General features: G+C 38.7%; 1 long non-coding RNA gene across 1 annotated transcript in view; it reads right to left on the bottom strand.

Moving 5' to 3' along the window:
• Positions 1-3,669: 3,669 nt before the first annotated feature.
• LOC146072434 (uncharacterized) overlaps positions 3,670-16,523 on the bottom strand; it is a 51,186-nt gene continuing 38,332 nt past the window's right edge. The window contains exons 2-3 of the long non-coding RNA XR_014473124.1: positions 4,800-4,870; positions 3,670-3,779 (exon numbers count right to left, since the gene is read on the bottom strand). This is a non-coding gene — a long non-coding RNA (uncharacterized LOC146072434). The remainder of the gene's footprint in view (positions 3,780-4,799; positions 4,871-16,523) is intronic.

Here is a 16,523-nt window from a genome sequence, read left to right as displayed (position 1 = left end):
CCTTCACAGATCCCTGCGTCCCCTCGCGGGCTTCACAGGTATCAGCGTCCACTCGCCACGCTTCGGGCTCGGTGGCTCACTCCGCTCGCCACACTTATCTATTCTCAACTCCACGCCGACGTGGATAGTAGGGGAATGAAAAGGTCGGAGGACGCGCACCGCCGCCCCTCGCGGGCTCGCTGTGCTCGCCACGCTTCGGGTTCGCGTTAATCGTGGGGGTGGCGGCCACAATGGGGGGCCATTCTTTTTTACACACATGACGGGGCCATAGCCAATGAGAAATGGCCCTTATTCGGCCTTTTCCCATTTTTTACTATGTTAAATGGACTCAGTTTCAATGTTAAAATAATTTAACATTGAAGCCTATGGACAAATCGGGTCCATCGCATAGGCTTCAATGTTAAATATTTTAACATTGAAGCCTATGGAGAAATCGGGGGCATCGCGTCAGGCGCGCATAGGCTTCAATGTTAAAATATTTTAACATTGAAGCCTATGGGGAAATCGTGGGCATCGCGTCGGTCGCGTCGTGTGCCTTCTTAAGGCACACGACCGACGCGATGTACCCGAGTACTGTTTTTTCCAAAGGAAATTGTGGGCATCGCGGGCATCGTGTGCCTTAAAGTTAAGGCACACGATGCCCGCGATTGTGGCCGTGATAAGAAACAAGTACCGTAATTTGGTCCCTCTAGTGGCCTCTAGTGGTCATTGGTAGGATAGATAGATAGATAGATAGATAGATAGATAGATAGATAGATAGATAGATAGATAGATAGATAGATAGATAGAGATAGATAGATAGATAGATAGATAGATAGATAGATAGATAGATAGATAGGATTAATAATAGAATTCTATAATTTCTTAAGTACTGTAATGATGAATTGACATTGTATTGTATGATTGTATATCATCATTTGCTTTATATTATATGTACTTTGTGATTATGTTATTTAAGATATATATTGTGATGTTATTATGTAAATAAAAGCCATTCATATATATATATATATATATATATATATATATATATATATATATATATATATATATATCAGCATTGTTAATTTGGCATGCATGTTCTTGATTATTTAAAAAATGGATGTTATTTAAGGTTGTGGAAAGATTGTATTTATGTGTGATCTTAATAGAAGAAATAGAAGTATTAAAGGATAAGGATAGGTGTCTCAGGAAAAGTACATACTGTATAGTACCATGTTGGCAAACATTTTATATCATTTCTGCTCCTTATTTTTACTATCATATTGCCCTTTTTATTCCCAGTTGACATAATCAAGCTCAGTTCTCTGGATTTATTTTTATGACAAATTATTCTGTTTGCCATATCCCCTCAAATATCTATTTCTTAAGTATTTATGTCTTGAAGGACTCCAAGGTTACATGTGCAAGAGTGCTAAAAAGAAAGACAACCAAGGATTTTAGACACACTAAAACATATTTGTAGCCCATGAGATGAGATCTTCTACTGCATAGAATACCCTCTTTCCCATCAAAACTCTCCTACTGTACCAATTACTTTCAAAAGCAAAGCAAGGAGCAGTATTTGCAGTAATGCTTAGGTTCTCTTTAAAAAAGAAAGGGGAAGTTAACTAACACTTATTTTGCTGAAAAAAAATGCACATTCATTTACTAATGCTAACATCCCGAAGTTATATTAACTAAAAACTATAGTGTCAAACCACATTAGAAAAAGCAAATAAATAAATCAAACTCAGGGCCCAGACTGCCTTCTACAGTATGTACAAAGAGATTAAAATATGAGCCATGAAAGTATCCCTTGTGGTATTACCACGTCCCACGCCACCATCCTCAGGCTGCACTCAGCTCTATCCTTAGTGAAAAAAAGATCCATCTGGCAACAGGTGTAATACAACATACAGTATACACAGCTCTATTCATCCTAAGATTCCATTGATATGCCCTCAGCAAAGTTAAATACACATAGTATACATGTGAGAGCCATGTTGCCTAAAACCCATATTGACACCTTCAGCAGCAAATTGAGATGCCAGTGAATTGCATATGAATTCCCTGTGTCCCCACTTGGCTCCAGAGAAAGAACAATGAGAAAACTCATCAAATCAATTTACAGACAAACAGACTTACTTTAGACTCTACATTAGCCCCTAAGTGTGCATACATATTCTATGTATTTATTGTATGTATTTATTAGCATGTTTATCATACCACATGTTGTAATATTTCTTTAAAAGGCCATTAAAAACTTTTCTGTTGGTCCAACTAATGGTAACTCCTGGTAAATCTCAATAATCAAAGTTAAAAAAAAATATATTTGTTCATGCTAGAATATACCTATACTGTATGTCTACATGTCTGATTTTTCATGCCATATGGGAATTAATTGTATTCTGAAATGACTAGTGACCTCTGATCTTGTGTCAAATTACATATTTATGTTTATTGATTCCACAGTACATGAAAAAAGAACCAGCAGCCCGTTTAACAAAACTATTACTATTTTTTTTTTAAATTCTATGTAACACCTATATATTTTGTAGTGCTATATGCAATAAATGATGACGCTTAAATATAATTTCTGAAAGCATTTACTTTGGCTCATGATTTTGGCAGAGTTTTGACAGTAACTGTATTTACTATAATGTTTATTTATCTTTTCTTTATTCCTATGTTTCAGTGATACTCTGGTTACCTTTGCTATTTCCCATATGCCTACTAGAGCACAAGGCATGTACTTAATGAGATTTGTTTTACTAAGAAACAAACTAGAACCTACACAAAAAAAAGATTTTTATTTTTGTAATATAGGATGTATGGCTGAAAGAAGAAAATTCTCTAAGGTCTTACGGCTTTACAATGCTCAAATACAGTAGATTGTTCTAAAAAGAACTATTATTTGTGGAAAGTATGAAAGAAAAATAGGCTTACTAATCATTAGTTTTAGCCGGTCAAATTTCAAAACAGCGCCAGGGAAGGGTGTCTGTAATGAAAAAAAAAATGTAAGTTCTATTGTTGTTGTTTTGGCATGGGTGGGGGGAGGAAGGACAAGTAGGCTTGTACCTATAACGGGATCAATTTGCAGCTACGGAAGATAAAAGAAGTGTGCTTATTATTTTTAAACATAATATTGATCTGAAAAAATTCTGTCTGTAAGGCTTCATTTTGTCTCCATAAGAGTCAACTATCTGCCTTCCTATCAATTTAGAACCACAGATGTTTTCTAGTGACATATCTGGTTAAATTCAATCAGTAGACTATTTTTACACAATAATATAGAGAATAACATTGACTTCTATCTGCACATCCATTACTTTGCTTCACAAAGCATAGTAAAAAAAAAGAATCTTATAGAAAACTATAGGAAAGGAAGCAATTTATTTATAAAAAAAATGTTAATACAAAAGTATACATTTCAGTTTAACATTTCCATTCTTCATTATTTCTTGTGCACAGCCTCTGGGTTCTAGGTGGTTTTTCATCATAAAATCACTTCCCCCGTTTGCAATTCAGAACCTAGAAATAACAATAAAGGCCCATATACACGGGGTGACTTTTTTTGTGCTAAGTGATCTATGTTAGCAAAGATCACTCAGCACACTGCTGAGCGATCTGTGATAACCTAAGGTTTCCCTATTAGCACTTGCTAGGGGATCTTAGATAATTAGAGCATGCAGTAATTATCTTGGCCAGCAATGTTGACGTGTAGTGCCGCACATCCCATCCGCTATCAGCTGTACACAAGGAGCGATCCGTGCTTAATTTCAGTTCTAGTTTTAAACCTAAAAATGAATAAGTGTATATTCAGCTCAATGACTTGATTACAGCATGTTACTAATACAACTATGATATGAAAGTCATGAAGGAAATTTCTTTGCACCTGCAAAATATTTGTCTCATTAGATGGATTCACTAATATGTTATGTAGATCTAAATTGGTCTGAGGCATGGAAGGACTTGAATTTGGTATTAACAAGTCTTGCTTGTTGTGAGACATAAAATTAACATATTATTAGAAATTAGTCAAAATGGAATTAAACTCATTAGTAGAGGAGCTGATTTAAAAAAAAAAACGGAAAGTTTTTATATTTCCGAGGCAGAACATGAATAATTATATGATTTTTACATAAAGTTAACATGGATATGCATACAGACCTGGAATTACTTTGTTGCACTTGGTAAGTATGGAATGAGTGTGCTATGCATTGCATGTTTATCCAGTCTTTTTGTAAGCAGTCATCAGTGGCACAGCATAAGTGAATGACATTACTTCAGCTTGGTCACTAATCAGATAAATTCAGATTTTTTTTACTTAAATAAATAATAAGCTTTCATGTGGTGGTGGATGTTCATCACAGTGTAATCTAAAAGTTATTACAATGCTATATAAAGGCATTTTCTACAAAAAAATCTTACTGTATTTTATAATCAAACAGAAGTGTACAGTGCAAATATAGAAGCGACAACAGCAGCTATGAAATTATTTAACCTGTCTTGTCTGCAGAATAGATATTTATTTTAGGTGCTTCTGGTATGGTAGAGAAAAAAATGTTCTTATTTACGGCTTAGGGAGATTATGTAGGGTGAGCTTTCCACCAATCCTTGAATGACCATTTGTGGTCTTCAGTCTTTGCAGAGCATTAACTTATGTCTGAAACCATGGCCTTTGAACAAACTAACTAAAGGATACATTCCCATATTGCTAGACTGAAATAAAGCTAGCATTTCCTTGGTACCTTGTTAGCCATCCATAGAATCATAAATCAGAAGCACATCCTATAAAAAATATACCTTGAACTTACATCACTGCATCTCATGTATTCCTTATGTTGTATGTCTTTTCTCATGACACTTCGAGATACCAGAAGTTAACCTTAAAGATACAGAAAAAATATTTAGAAGTGCATTGTGCAAAACTATTACACATAATATCAAAAGTAGCATTTAAAGCACATTACAAAATACATTCCATTAAATTAAATGCAACATTAGCCTACTCCATGAACACCATGGCTAATACAGAGCTGGTGTAAAAATGGGCAAAACTTGTGTCAGAAAAAGCAAACACAATTGTGTATTAGACTGTATACACACACAGATTGCATCTCCCAGATATGACCGTAGAAATGTAACAAGTTGTTCTTGTTGGTAAAATTTTTGGAATATATCTTACCTTTAGTGTTGTTAAGGTATGTGTACTATTTTGTGATTTTGTTGTGTATAATCCCCTTCACCACTAGAAGCTCAGTCACATTTTTATTACAGTGTATACAGGCAGAAAACTAGTTTCCATGGCAATGAGCTATTACAGTATGGCCCTTATTCAGATCTGATCGCAGTACAAATTTGTTCTCAGAATGGGAAAAACCATGTGCACTGCAGAAGGGCAGATGTAACATGTGCAGAGAGAGTCAGATTTGGGTGGGGTGGGTTGAAACTGAAATCTAAATTGCAGTGTAAAAATAATGCAGCCAGTATTTACCCTGCACACAAACAAAATAACTCCCCCAAATCTAACTTTCTCTATACATGTTACATCTGCCCCACCTGAAGTGCACATTGTTTTGCCCATTTTGAGAATAAATTTGTACTGCCATCAGATCTGAATAAGGACCATACTGTAATAGCTCATTGTGGTCCGTCGGTGGGAAACTACGGGCGGCTGATTGCGATCAAAAGCATCACCCGCCCGCGACCCCCGCCAGACATGCCACGATAGCGTTACCCATGGCGGGCAACACCGGAGGAGGCAGGACACCATCCAGCCTCCGACGAGGTACAACCCACCCACGGGGAGGCAGCACATGGCAAGCCCAGACCAGCCATACACACCACCCTGTCCGACCACAGCAAGCCAGTGCGAGCTCTGACTGAAGGACACCCCAGATGGCCGCTCACAACAAGAGCATATAAGAGGGATAGCACCATCACCTGCTTCTTCCCTGACTGCACTCCTGCCTGCGAAAGCAAACCCGGGCACCACAAGGCAAACCAAGAACTTTTGCCACTATCCACCACCGAACCAGGGATATCGAGGACACCTAGGACACAGGCCAGCGGGACACCGCTACCTGACCCACCCGCGGGTGAGCCTGACCAACACTGGTCACCACCACGCTCCCCAGAGGATCTCTGGACATAACCACTGCCCACCCACATTGTTGTACATCATTCTGCATATGTTTTAATATCTGCAGGCTATGTAAAAATTACAATTTATGCACTTTGTATAACCTTTTTGCACCTTGCTTAAATAAAAACATAATTTCTAACCACCCAGCAAATACCAATCATTATTACACACACCACCCTAAGGAGCAAAGCGCAGCATTCCCAACAGAGAAATCATTTGTCAAACAATCCGGGCCGGTCACCGGACCAGTGCAGCAGCTAGCACTGCACAAATAAACCCAGTGCGCAGGACCTACCCCAAGAAAATCATTTATTATCATGGTGATAATAATGATGAATCCCACAAGTCCAGTATATTGCCATAATGATGAATCCCACAAGTGCAGTAGAATAAAGGTTGGGAGTACCAAAATGTACCTTATATATGGTATGAAGAAATTAAAGCAACATATGTATATGTGTGAGCAAGATAATATTTACAGTAGCATGACATTTGGGGATCCATAAATACACATTAAGTTGAATGGGTTTATATGTTAGTAGAGTGCAATAGTTTTCATCTACATAACTGTGTATCTGCTATTTTCTGATTGGTATGGTAAAACACAGATAGGTATGTATGTCTCTTGTCTAAAAATGTGAACATAATATGTGCATCTATTGCATATAATGCTGCATATATTGCATACTATATTGCATATAGTGCATATATTATGCTCACTAGTATTGACAACACAAATGGTTATGTGTCTTGGATATAACAATGTAAGTTATACTTTCAAAGTTGTATGTCCAAGTAAGGTACTAACACAAATGTCTTGGGTGTATATGGTATCTAAAAATTAGAAAAAGGACAGTATGAACTCTAGAGGTAGAGGTTTTCTGACCATATGCACTTGGAAAAATGCCAGCAACCCGAGATGGTGGACAACCTGGACAAGGTCAGCCCAATCGGACAATTGTATGTTTTAGATTATAAAAGTGTGCCGAGTGAGGCACTGTGCCCAAAGCATGGTGAGCTAAGCGAGCCAAGTGAGGGAAGCTGTACACTTATATGGTGTCCATGTAGACCTATGTCGATGCAGACACCTAAAAAAGGTGAAAAACTCATGTCATCCTTTTTCATGTTTACTTTTGACCATGTCGACCGAAGCTAAGTCAACCCTTTTCATGTCTCAACCTATGGGCTATCAACCAATAGTGGTTGACTTTCAACCTGTCAACCTTAAGTGTGTCGACCCTATGACCCATACCCAATGTACACACCACTTATATTTAGTAACAAGTAACATTTCAAATAAATCTACTGTCTTTGACTTTGTCTTGAAGTTGCTATTTGACGTGGAACTTTAATACCTACTGTACAGATGGAGCCTTCCTCAACTAGCCTTATCTGGTGAGCCATGGCTCGCCATTGTTTATTATCATCTGTTGTTCTCACCTGCAATACACTACATATACCAATACATCAAGGGATTAGCAAAGGATTAAATCTGACAATTCTGGCTCACTTAATCCCATTAAAAGGAATAGATGACAATGGATCCATCTATATTTTTTAAACATTTCAAGCCAAAATAAAACATTTGTACACTATATTCCATCAAACTTTGTTCACCTCCTTCCTTTGCTTTTTGGGTTAGCCACAGCTTGTCTATTACAAGGCTTTCTGATTACAGGCTGACACCCAGTGCTGTGCTGATTCCTAGCAGCAACCACCTACCTCTTCAGTGGTTTGTTCTGAACCACCAGCATAGAGTACTCTCACATCAATGTAATGCTTTAGAGCAGGGGTGTCTAACCTGTGGCTTTTGAGCCACATGTGGCTCCTTTCTTAATCTCTAAAATCTCTTTTTTATTGGATTCACACATGGAAGTCTGAAGTTTTAAATATATTTTTGGAATACAATAACAATAATTTGTCTTTGCAAGTGTACAACTATAGGGGATATACAGTAATGGTGTTTCAATTCTTTGTATTATAACTAGGGAACTGTTCCTGTCATTTATTCAACTTGGAGTGTGCTTTTCACCCACTTTAAAGCTCCAAGTATTAAAGGGAATTATATTAGCACATTTCTAAGAAATCAACAATGCAAATCTCTGTTGGACATAACTTGACACTAGCAGAAAGAAAAGCTCTGAAAGAACTTTGCGACATCATATACACTGATATAAAACATGCAGATAGATGGATAGTACTGATGGACCAGAAGAAGTACTTAAAATAAACTTTAAGACTACTTTCTGATACAAATATGTATAAAAATCTTTCATCAAAACCTATACAGGTTGAGTATCCCTTATCCGAAATGCTTGGGACCAGGAGCATTCTGGAAAAGGGATTTTTCCAGTTTTTGGAACATTTAAAAAAAAAATGCTTATCTGTCCCCTGGTGGTGCCCCGATGGTCCCTTGGCATCCAAGGTGTCCCCCGGCATTCACGGCAGGCCTTCAGCATCATCTCCGGCATCTCCTGCGGTCCCAGGAGTGCATTGCGCAAGTTCCCAGGCGTGCTGTTGACATCACTGGCGCAATGCACTCCTGGGACCACTGGGACGCTGAAAAGAGTGCTGAAGGCCTGCTGTGGACGCCGGGGGACTTGGTAAGTATAAAAAAATGTGAAATATAAAAAAAACACGGTTTTTGGAATAATTCGGATAATAGATCTCCGGATACGGGATACTCAACCTGTACAAGATTAAAAGAAAGTAGGCGATTATCCCAGAACCTGCTTTTAGCAGCTAAACCCCCCACCCAACCCCACAGCCTCCAGAACCCCCTGCACCCACCAACAAAAGTGGTAATTATGTGATTTGTGCTGAACTGCCTCATAATAGTCCCATCCCACATTTTATGATACTGGTAATCTGGGCATTGTAGAGCAGTAGAAAGGGCCACAATGATGTGATCAAGCATCAACACCTCTGCACCACGTAAACTTCAGGACCTCCCAGAGGGGAACAGACAGAATGTCAGTAAGTATGATATATTCATATAGCAGATAGATGTAAACAGAAGCTTCTACTGGCTGTGTTTTTCCAGTAATCAACAAGTACGAGAGCAGGTGCTCTCAGAAACAATCAGAGAGCTGTTCTAAGCCTTAAGGCTATTTCACACGCTCCAGCTCCTGCCAGGCGGCGAAATCCCGCACGGCCATGAAGCCGTGCCGCACAGAGTAGTTTACAATGGAGGGGATGGCCACAGCCCGGCAGCCGTCCCTTCCAGTGGTGGGATCCGGCTGCAACCCGGCAGCCGGGCCGTGGCCATCCCGTGTGAATGGACACATTTGTGTCCATTATGAACTGCTGTGTGTGGCACGGCTTCCTGGCCGTGCGGTATTTCGCCACCCGGCAGGATCTGGAGCTTGTGAAATAGCCCTTAGAGAGAGAGAGCGAGAGAGAGAGATATGCAGTGGAGAGAAAAAAATTACCAGCCAATCAGCTCCTGACTGCCTTGTTACAATCTGTGTTTGAAAAATTACAGGAGCTGATTAGCTTGTATTTTATCTCTTTCCACTTAATCACTCTCCAAGGTTTAAAAAATCTGCCCTAAAATAAGTGTTTCTATTGTCATGGTTATTACTACAGAATGTCTAATATATTTAGACATTGCAAGGAAGTGTCATTATTGGGCCGGATGATAGAACATAGATAAAATGTACCTGAGGTGGATATAAATATATATATATATATATATATATATAGGTACTCTTTACTTAGTTGGGCGCCCACGATCTCCATCGCGGGCGTCGTGGGTAAAGAAATCGCGGTGATCGCGGGCATCGCGGCCAGTACATTAACGGCCGTGACGCGATGCCCGCGATCTGCGCGATTTCCCATAGGGTTCAATGTTAAATTTAGTTCTGCCCGCGATTTTACATTCAATGCTTCAATGGCCGCGATTTGGCCATAGGAATCAATGTTAAATGGGCTACAGAGCCCAAATAGGCACAATTAACACTTAAATGTCCCCCCAAATTTGTTACGCCACCCCACGATCCACGCCAACCCGAAGCATGGCGAGCGCAGCGAGCCCGCGAGGGGCGGCGGTACGCATCCTCCGACCTTTTCATACCCCCACTATCCACGTCGGCGTGGAGTTGAGAATAGAATAGTGTGGCGAGCGCAGCGAGCCACTGAGCCCGAAGCGTGGCGAGCGCAGCGAGCCCCGCGAGGGGACGCGGATACCTTCACAGGTAAACGTGGCCCTACGCGGGCTTCACAGGTATCCACGTCCGCTCGCCACACTATTCTATTCTCAACTCCACGCCGACGTGGATAGTGGGGGTATGAAAAGGTCGGAGAACGCGTCACGCCGCCGCTCGCCACGCCTCGGGTTGGCGTGGATCGTGGGGTGGCGTTACAAATTTGGGGGGACATTTAAGTGTTAATTGTGCCTATTTGGGCTCTGTAGCCCATTTAACATTGATTCCTATGGCCAAATCGTGGCCATTGAAGCATTGAATGTAAAATCGCGGGCAGCACTACATTTAACATTGAACCCTATGGGAAATCGCGGTGATCGCGGGCATCGCGTCGCGGCCGTTAATGTACTGCCCGCGATGCCCGCGATCACCGCGATGGGCGCCCAACTAAGTAAAGAGTACCTATATATATATATATATATATATATAGATATAGATACAGAAGTACCAACACACTCGCCATTCCTAGGAATGGGGTGCAAACTGCACCCACATCCCAGGGTGGGGTGCGGTGGCCTGTGACCACACACTCTAGTAAATACAAACACAGGGGGCCCAGCACTCACTACAACAAACTAACTCACCTTAACATTCAAATAATCAATAAATAAATAATGGGGTTTTAGTTCATGAATTGATCAATGCATTTAAGCTTGCAGCCCATCGCCAAGGGACCCCATTTCACTGCAAGTCCTACACTAGCAACTGGTTATCTTGAGAACCTGGCACCTGCTTACACATGGTTCTCAAGATAACCAGTTGCTAGTGTAGGACTTGCAGTGAAATGGGGTCCCTTGGCGATGGGCTGCAAGCTTAAATGCGTTGATCAATTTATGAACTAAAACCCCATTATTTATTTATTGATTATTTGAATGTTAAGGTGAGTTAGTTTGTTGTAGTGAGTGCTGGGCCCCCTGTGTTTGTATTTACTAGAGTGTGTGGTCACAGGCCACCGCACCCCACCCTGGGATGTGGGTGCAGTTTGCACCCCATTCCTAGGAATGGCGAGTGTGTTGGTACTTCTGTATCTATATATTTGGGTTAATTTTTAATTAACCTCTGTTACTGTGATCATAGCTTTCTCATGCACCCTTGATAAGCTCATTTACCTGAAACCTGTGACAGCTGCCCCTTTAATTCTAATTCAGGTGCTGTGTTTGGGATTGTCTCACCTTATAAAAGCCATGTTACTTGGCAGTTGAGCATTAACCCAGAAAAAAAACACATGTTCATTTTAGCTATGATGTGTAAGCAGGTGCCAGGTTCTCAAGATAACCAGTTGCTAGTGTAGGACTTGCAGTGAAATGGGGTCCCTTGGCGATGGGCTGCAAGCTTAAATGCATTGATCAATTCATGAACTAAAACCCCATTATTTATTTATTGATTATTTGAATGTTAAGGTGAGTTAGTTTGTTGTAGTGAGTGCTGGGCCCCCTGTGTTTATATATATATATATATATATATATATATATATATATGGAACTAAAAGTTATGTGTGCACCTATATATATATATATATATATGGAACTAAAAGTTATGTGTGCACCACAAGTACCTAGAAGTTGAGTTGTGACATTTTGCCCACTTATTTTATATTTTTAGTTTTGTCTTTTTTAGTTTCATCTTTAGTTTCATTTTTAGTTTCATTAGGCTTTGGGTTATGATAAGGTTTAAAGTTAAACTACTTACCAGGATACATTAGGTTTCTGAATATGCTGCTGTTGGCGTTCTGACAATTATAATATCAATACCATCCCATTGGTTTTATCTAAGGACAGTAGATTGTTTAAGTCTAAATACCATTCATCAGGCTGTGCATTCTATCATGCAAAGCATCAAAGGCATAACGGAGAAGAAGGGTAAACTAAATATAATAAAAGCGTAGTGTTAGGTAAATATTGTTAGCTAAATAGTAGTATGGAAAAGTGAGAACTAATAAAATGTATATAAATAGAACAGATAGGTGTGTTTTTCTGTGCAGTTAAATTATTTAATTCAACCGTCATGTCACAATTGTTGCAAATGAAGAAAAAGACAATGTTTTTTACTGTAATGCTCACTGTATTACATGGCTGTCACTGTGATACTCTATATATGGTGATCACTGTAATGATCTGTAGTGGCTAAGGCAGTGTCATGCAGTCAGCAATACTTAGCCATTTAGTCTTGAGACAGCATCGAAATGTCAAGTTTCCCTAGAACCACAAAATAAATGCAGCAAGTACTGGCACATTGATGTTATGGGACTAAATATGGGGCTTTCTATCACTCTATATAAATTTTAGTCTTTACCGTGTTGAGAGCTAATAGTGACTAGAATGTACAAGTGGTGATACCAAGCTGTGAGCTTGTGAAGGTAGAATAGTGAGGAATGAAGCTGATAATGACAAACAAACAAATAAACAAAACAACACTTTCTGAAGCATCCACACAGGAACTCAATTTTAAACTTTTTTCCTACAAAGCTTGGTAGGAGTGAAGAGCTTAAGAAAGTTGTTTACTGGGTAGTAACCTTAGTTGTGATTGACCTGTCCTTTGGCAGAAGTTTGGAATGCATAAAGTGTTACATAGGATTGTTATATCAAGAAATACCGCTTTTTGTATTGCTGGCGGTTCTTATTTTCATGACCTTTCACAGCCTGTAGGGTTTTAAAAGAGTGCTATATATGAATTAAATATGAATGTTTATATGAATTTTGAACAATAATAAATGCACCACACTATGTATTCCCCACTACCCTCCCCCCATTGCTATTTTACATAAATATAAATCAGTATTACTTTATTTTTGTATTTTTTCTTAAAAAGTATAGTAAAACAGTTGTAAATGCTTTAACAGTATTTGTAAAACATTAATGTACAACAGCATACATTTGGTTTTCCTATAAAACATTTACATATTTCCCCCTAACTAATTACTTTATTTTAGAATTGAACCAATGTTACTTAAAATATCTTAATCAACATACTGCTTCATTTGAGATACATATGAGTGTTAAGGTGAGCTGTTGCCTTTAACCCTTTGAGTGCCAACATCTCTCTGAGAGATGTGCAAAATGTCTGCTAAAAATGCCAGCGTAGCTCACATTTGTTATATAAATTCAAATGAAACGTGTAAAAAAAAGATTATATTTTCTACATAAAGGTAAACATTACAGGTCATTCTGATGAATAAGAATTTTTGCACGGCAATATTCACACCGATTGTGACAAATTCACTTGGCACTCAAAGGGTTAAAGAGTAAATATATAATAAATAATGAATGAGTGGCAAAACTTCGAAATTTGCCATAGTACTTTTGTTATGTGTAAAGCACAAGTAGACATTTTTAGAGTAAGGTTACTAGTAACTAATAATTAGTGAGCTGTGGCAGCTTTGAATTCATTAAACATTTTATTGGCATTATCTAGGGCATCATGGATGGTGTAATGGTTAGCATTACTGCTTCACAGTGCTGAGGTCATGGGTTTGATTCCCGCCATGGCCCTAACTGTGTGGAGTTTGTATATTCTCCCCGTGTTTGCATGGGTTTACTTAGGGTACTCTGGTTTCCTCCCACAATCCAAAAATATACTGGTACTGTAGGTCAATTGGCTTCCAACAAAATTAACCCTAGAATGTCTGTGTGTGCATGTGGTAGGGAATATAGATTGTAAGCTCCACTGGGGCAGGGACTGATGTGAATGTTCAACTATACTCTGTACAGCGCTGTGGAATATGTGTGCGATATAAGAAACTGGTAATAAATAAATAATTATATCGAAATATATTTTAAATAAACATAATTTTTTTTTTATTATTTAAAGATTTATATAATCTACACATTCCATGAGTATCTGGTGATGGAGAGATAGAAAAAAAAGGTATAATTCAAGAGTAATTAGGATTTTAGCAATAAAATTATAGTTGAAGAATGGAAAACATGGGTAGATAAGTTGAAGTTTCCAACAACATACTACGAAACGTAGCCTTATTTACTGCTTAAATAATGAATAAATAAAATAAATAATGAATAAACTTGAAATGAAAGCAAGGGACAACATTATGCATTAGCTAGAAATACTTATCTGCTCTAAATGTATTTAATTTTATTTATTAAAGACATACATTTGCAGGTGTACCTTTCATTTAAAATAAAAAAAAAGGAAAGCATATAATAAATTTACAATTTGAAATAAAGAAATCATAGAATCATATTACAGGTCGAGTCTCCCTAATCTGTGTATTTCAAAAACCGAAATATGCCAAAAACTGTTTTTTTCTTCCAGAATATTTTTTTTTTTCAGCCCCTTTTTTCATACTTATCTCATACCCCGATGTCCATGGTGGCCTCGGGATCCTCTTCAGCCGCATCTCTGGTCCCAGCGGTGCATTGCGCAAATCCCTTACACAAAATGTTTGTGGGTCCAGAGCATTTCGGATAAGGGATACTCAACCTATACTTAACAAAATGTATTCCAAATGTTTGATTTATCAATGTTGTGACCTTTAAATCTGTCAAATACACTCATTGCGTTCTTTCTACAATGTAAATCAATTATTATTTAAGAAGTTCTTCCTAACACTGTTGCAGAAGTTTCCACAAATGTGTTACATTGGGATTTTGCTTTCTTTTCAACCTTCTGTTTAATTCCACCCAAACCAACTCAAATGGGGTTTAAGTCCGGAGACCATGCTATGATTTGAAGCCTACCACCTTGTTTTTTTTTTTTCAAAGGTGGTTCTAACAGAGGTATGTTTTGGGTCTTTACCTTACTGTAGCATGACACCATGACCAACTAGCAATATCCTAGAAGGTATTGCATAGCCTAAAAAAAGGTTGTGGCCCTTTTGGTTCATGATAACAGTCTCTCTGTGCAGTTGAAAAATCAGTATCCAACAAAAGAGCCCTAGATCATAATGCTTTCTTACCACTGGCAGCCTAGATGGTAGGGCTGCAGCACAGTACAAAATTCAAATAGGGGAGTCATATAAACTGCCATCCCAAGGGGATGCAGTTAAAATCCCGGCGGTCGGGATCCCGGCGTTCAGAATCCCGACGCCGGAATCCCGACCGCCGAAATGCCGACACATTCTCCCTCCTGGGGTGTCCACGACACCCCTGGAGGGAGAATAAATTAGTGTGCCGAGCGTAGCGAGGCACCGGGCCCGCTGCGTGGCGAGCGCAGCGAGCCCGCAAGGGGGGGGCGATCCACGTCCCCCCCTTGTCGGCATTTCGGCTGTCGGGATTCCAGCGTCGGGATTCTGAACGCCGGGATCCCGACCGCCGGGATTCAATACTGAATCCATCCCAAGTGCTGCCAAACATCACCATCTAGGACTGACTGACAATTAGTGTGGCTCCATTATTTTAATTTTTAACATGTTTGACAAATGGTGTCCCAAGGGTTTATTTACCAAGTGGTGGGATTTAACAGGCATAACTTCCTGAAGTGTTTAAGCCTGAAAATGTAAATTACATATTTTGCTTTTAAAACTTTTATAGTTTGGACCTTTACAAGCAATCAAAAAACCCTGCCTGATGATCAAAAGATTTCAAATGGTCATTAGTCCATAAGGCCTTCCTCCAATTCTTAGTTGGGCAGGCAAACCACTTTTTCATTGCTGCAGAACAGCTGGAAGCTATTAACCCATTACTTCTTCACTGAAAAAGGAATTTTTGTATAACTCTGAGCCTTATACTTTTATTTTATCAATAGCTAAAAAACAATATATTTATAAACTAGTAATTTACCGATAGCCTTTATTCACTGGGCTTAAAATACTTACATTTTAATAAAAAATAAAAAAAGGAGTTTTTGAAAACTTTAGACCATGGTGTAAATAAATATATGGCCAAGTGGTCCCACTATAACCAGGTGAGTGGAACAATTTGAAATTAGTCTTTGCAACAAGAGAATAACTGATTCAATATGATTGTATAGTAGCTACAGTAATCATAAATTCTCTACCTTGTTGAGCCAATCTGTAGCACTTTCATAAGGCAATCAGTTGTCATCATATTGCATAGGTTGGACTGCAATGAATCAAGCCAGGATAAAAAAAAAACAGTGTGCAAGCGTTTTATTAAGTTTGATATTATTTGAATAATATGTATATATATATATATATATATATATATATATATATATATATATATATATATTGTAGTATGTGTCTGTCATATTATGGGCAGTACGGATGATGT

This window comes from Crinia signifera, chromosome 4, assembly GCF_055691185.1.
Source record: "Crinia signifera chromosome 4, ASM5569118v1, whole genome shotgun sequence".
Lineage (NCBI taxonomy): Eukaryota > Metazoa > Chordata > Amphibia > Anura > Myobatrachidae > Crinia > Crinia signifera.
The sequence above is the reverse complement of the archived record's forward strand: the minus strand, read 5'-3'. Positions and strand labels throughout refer to the sequence as shown.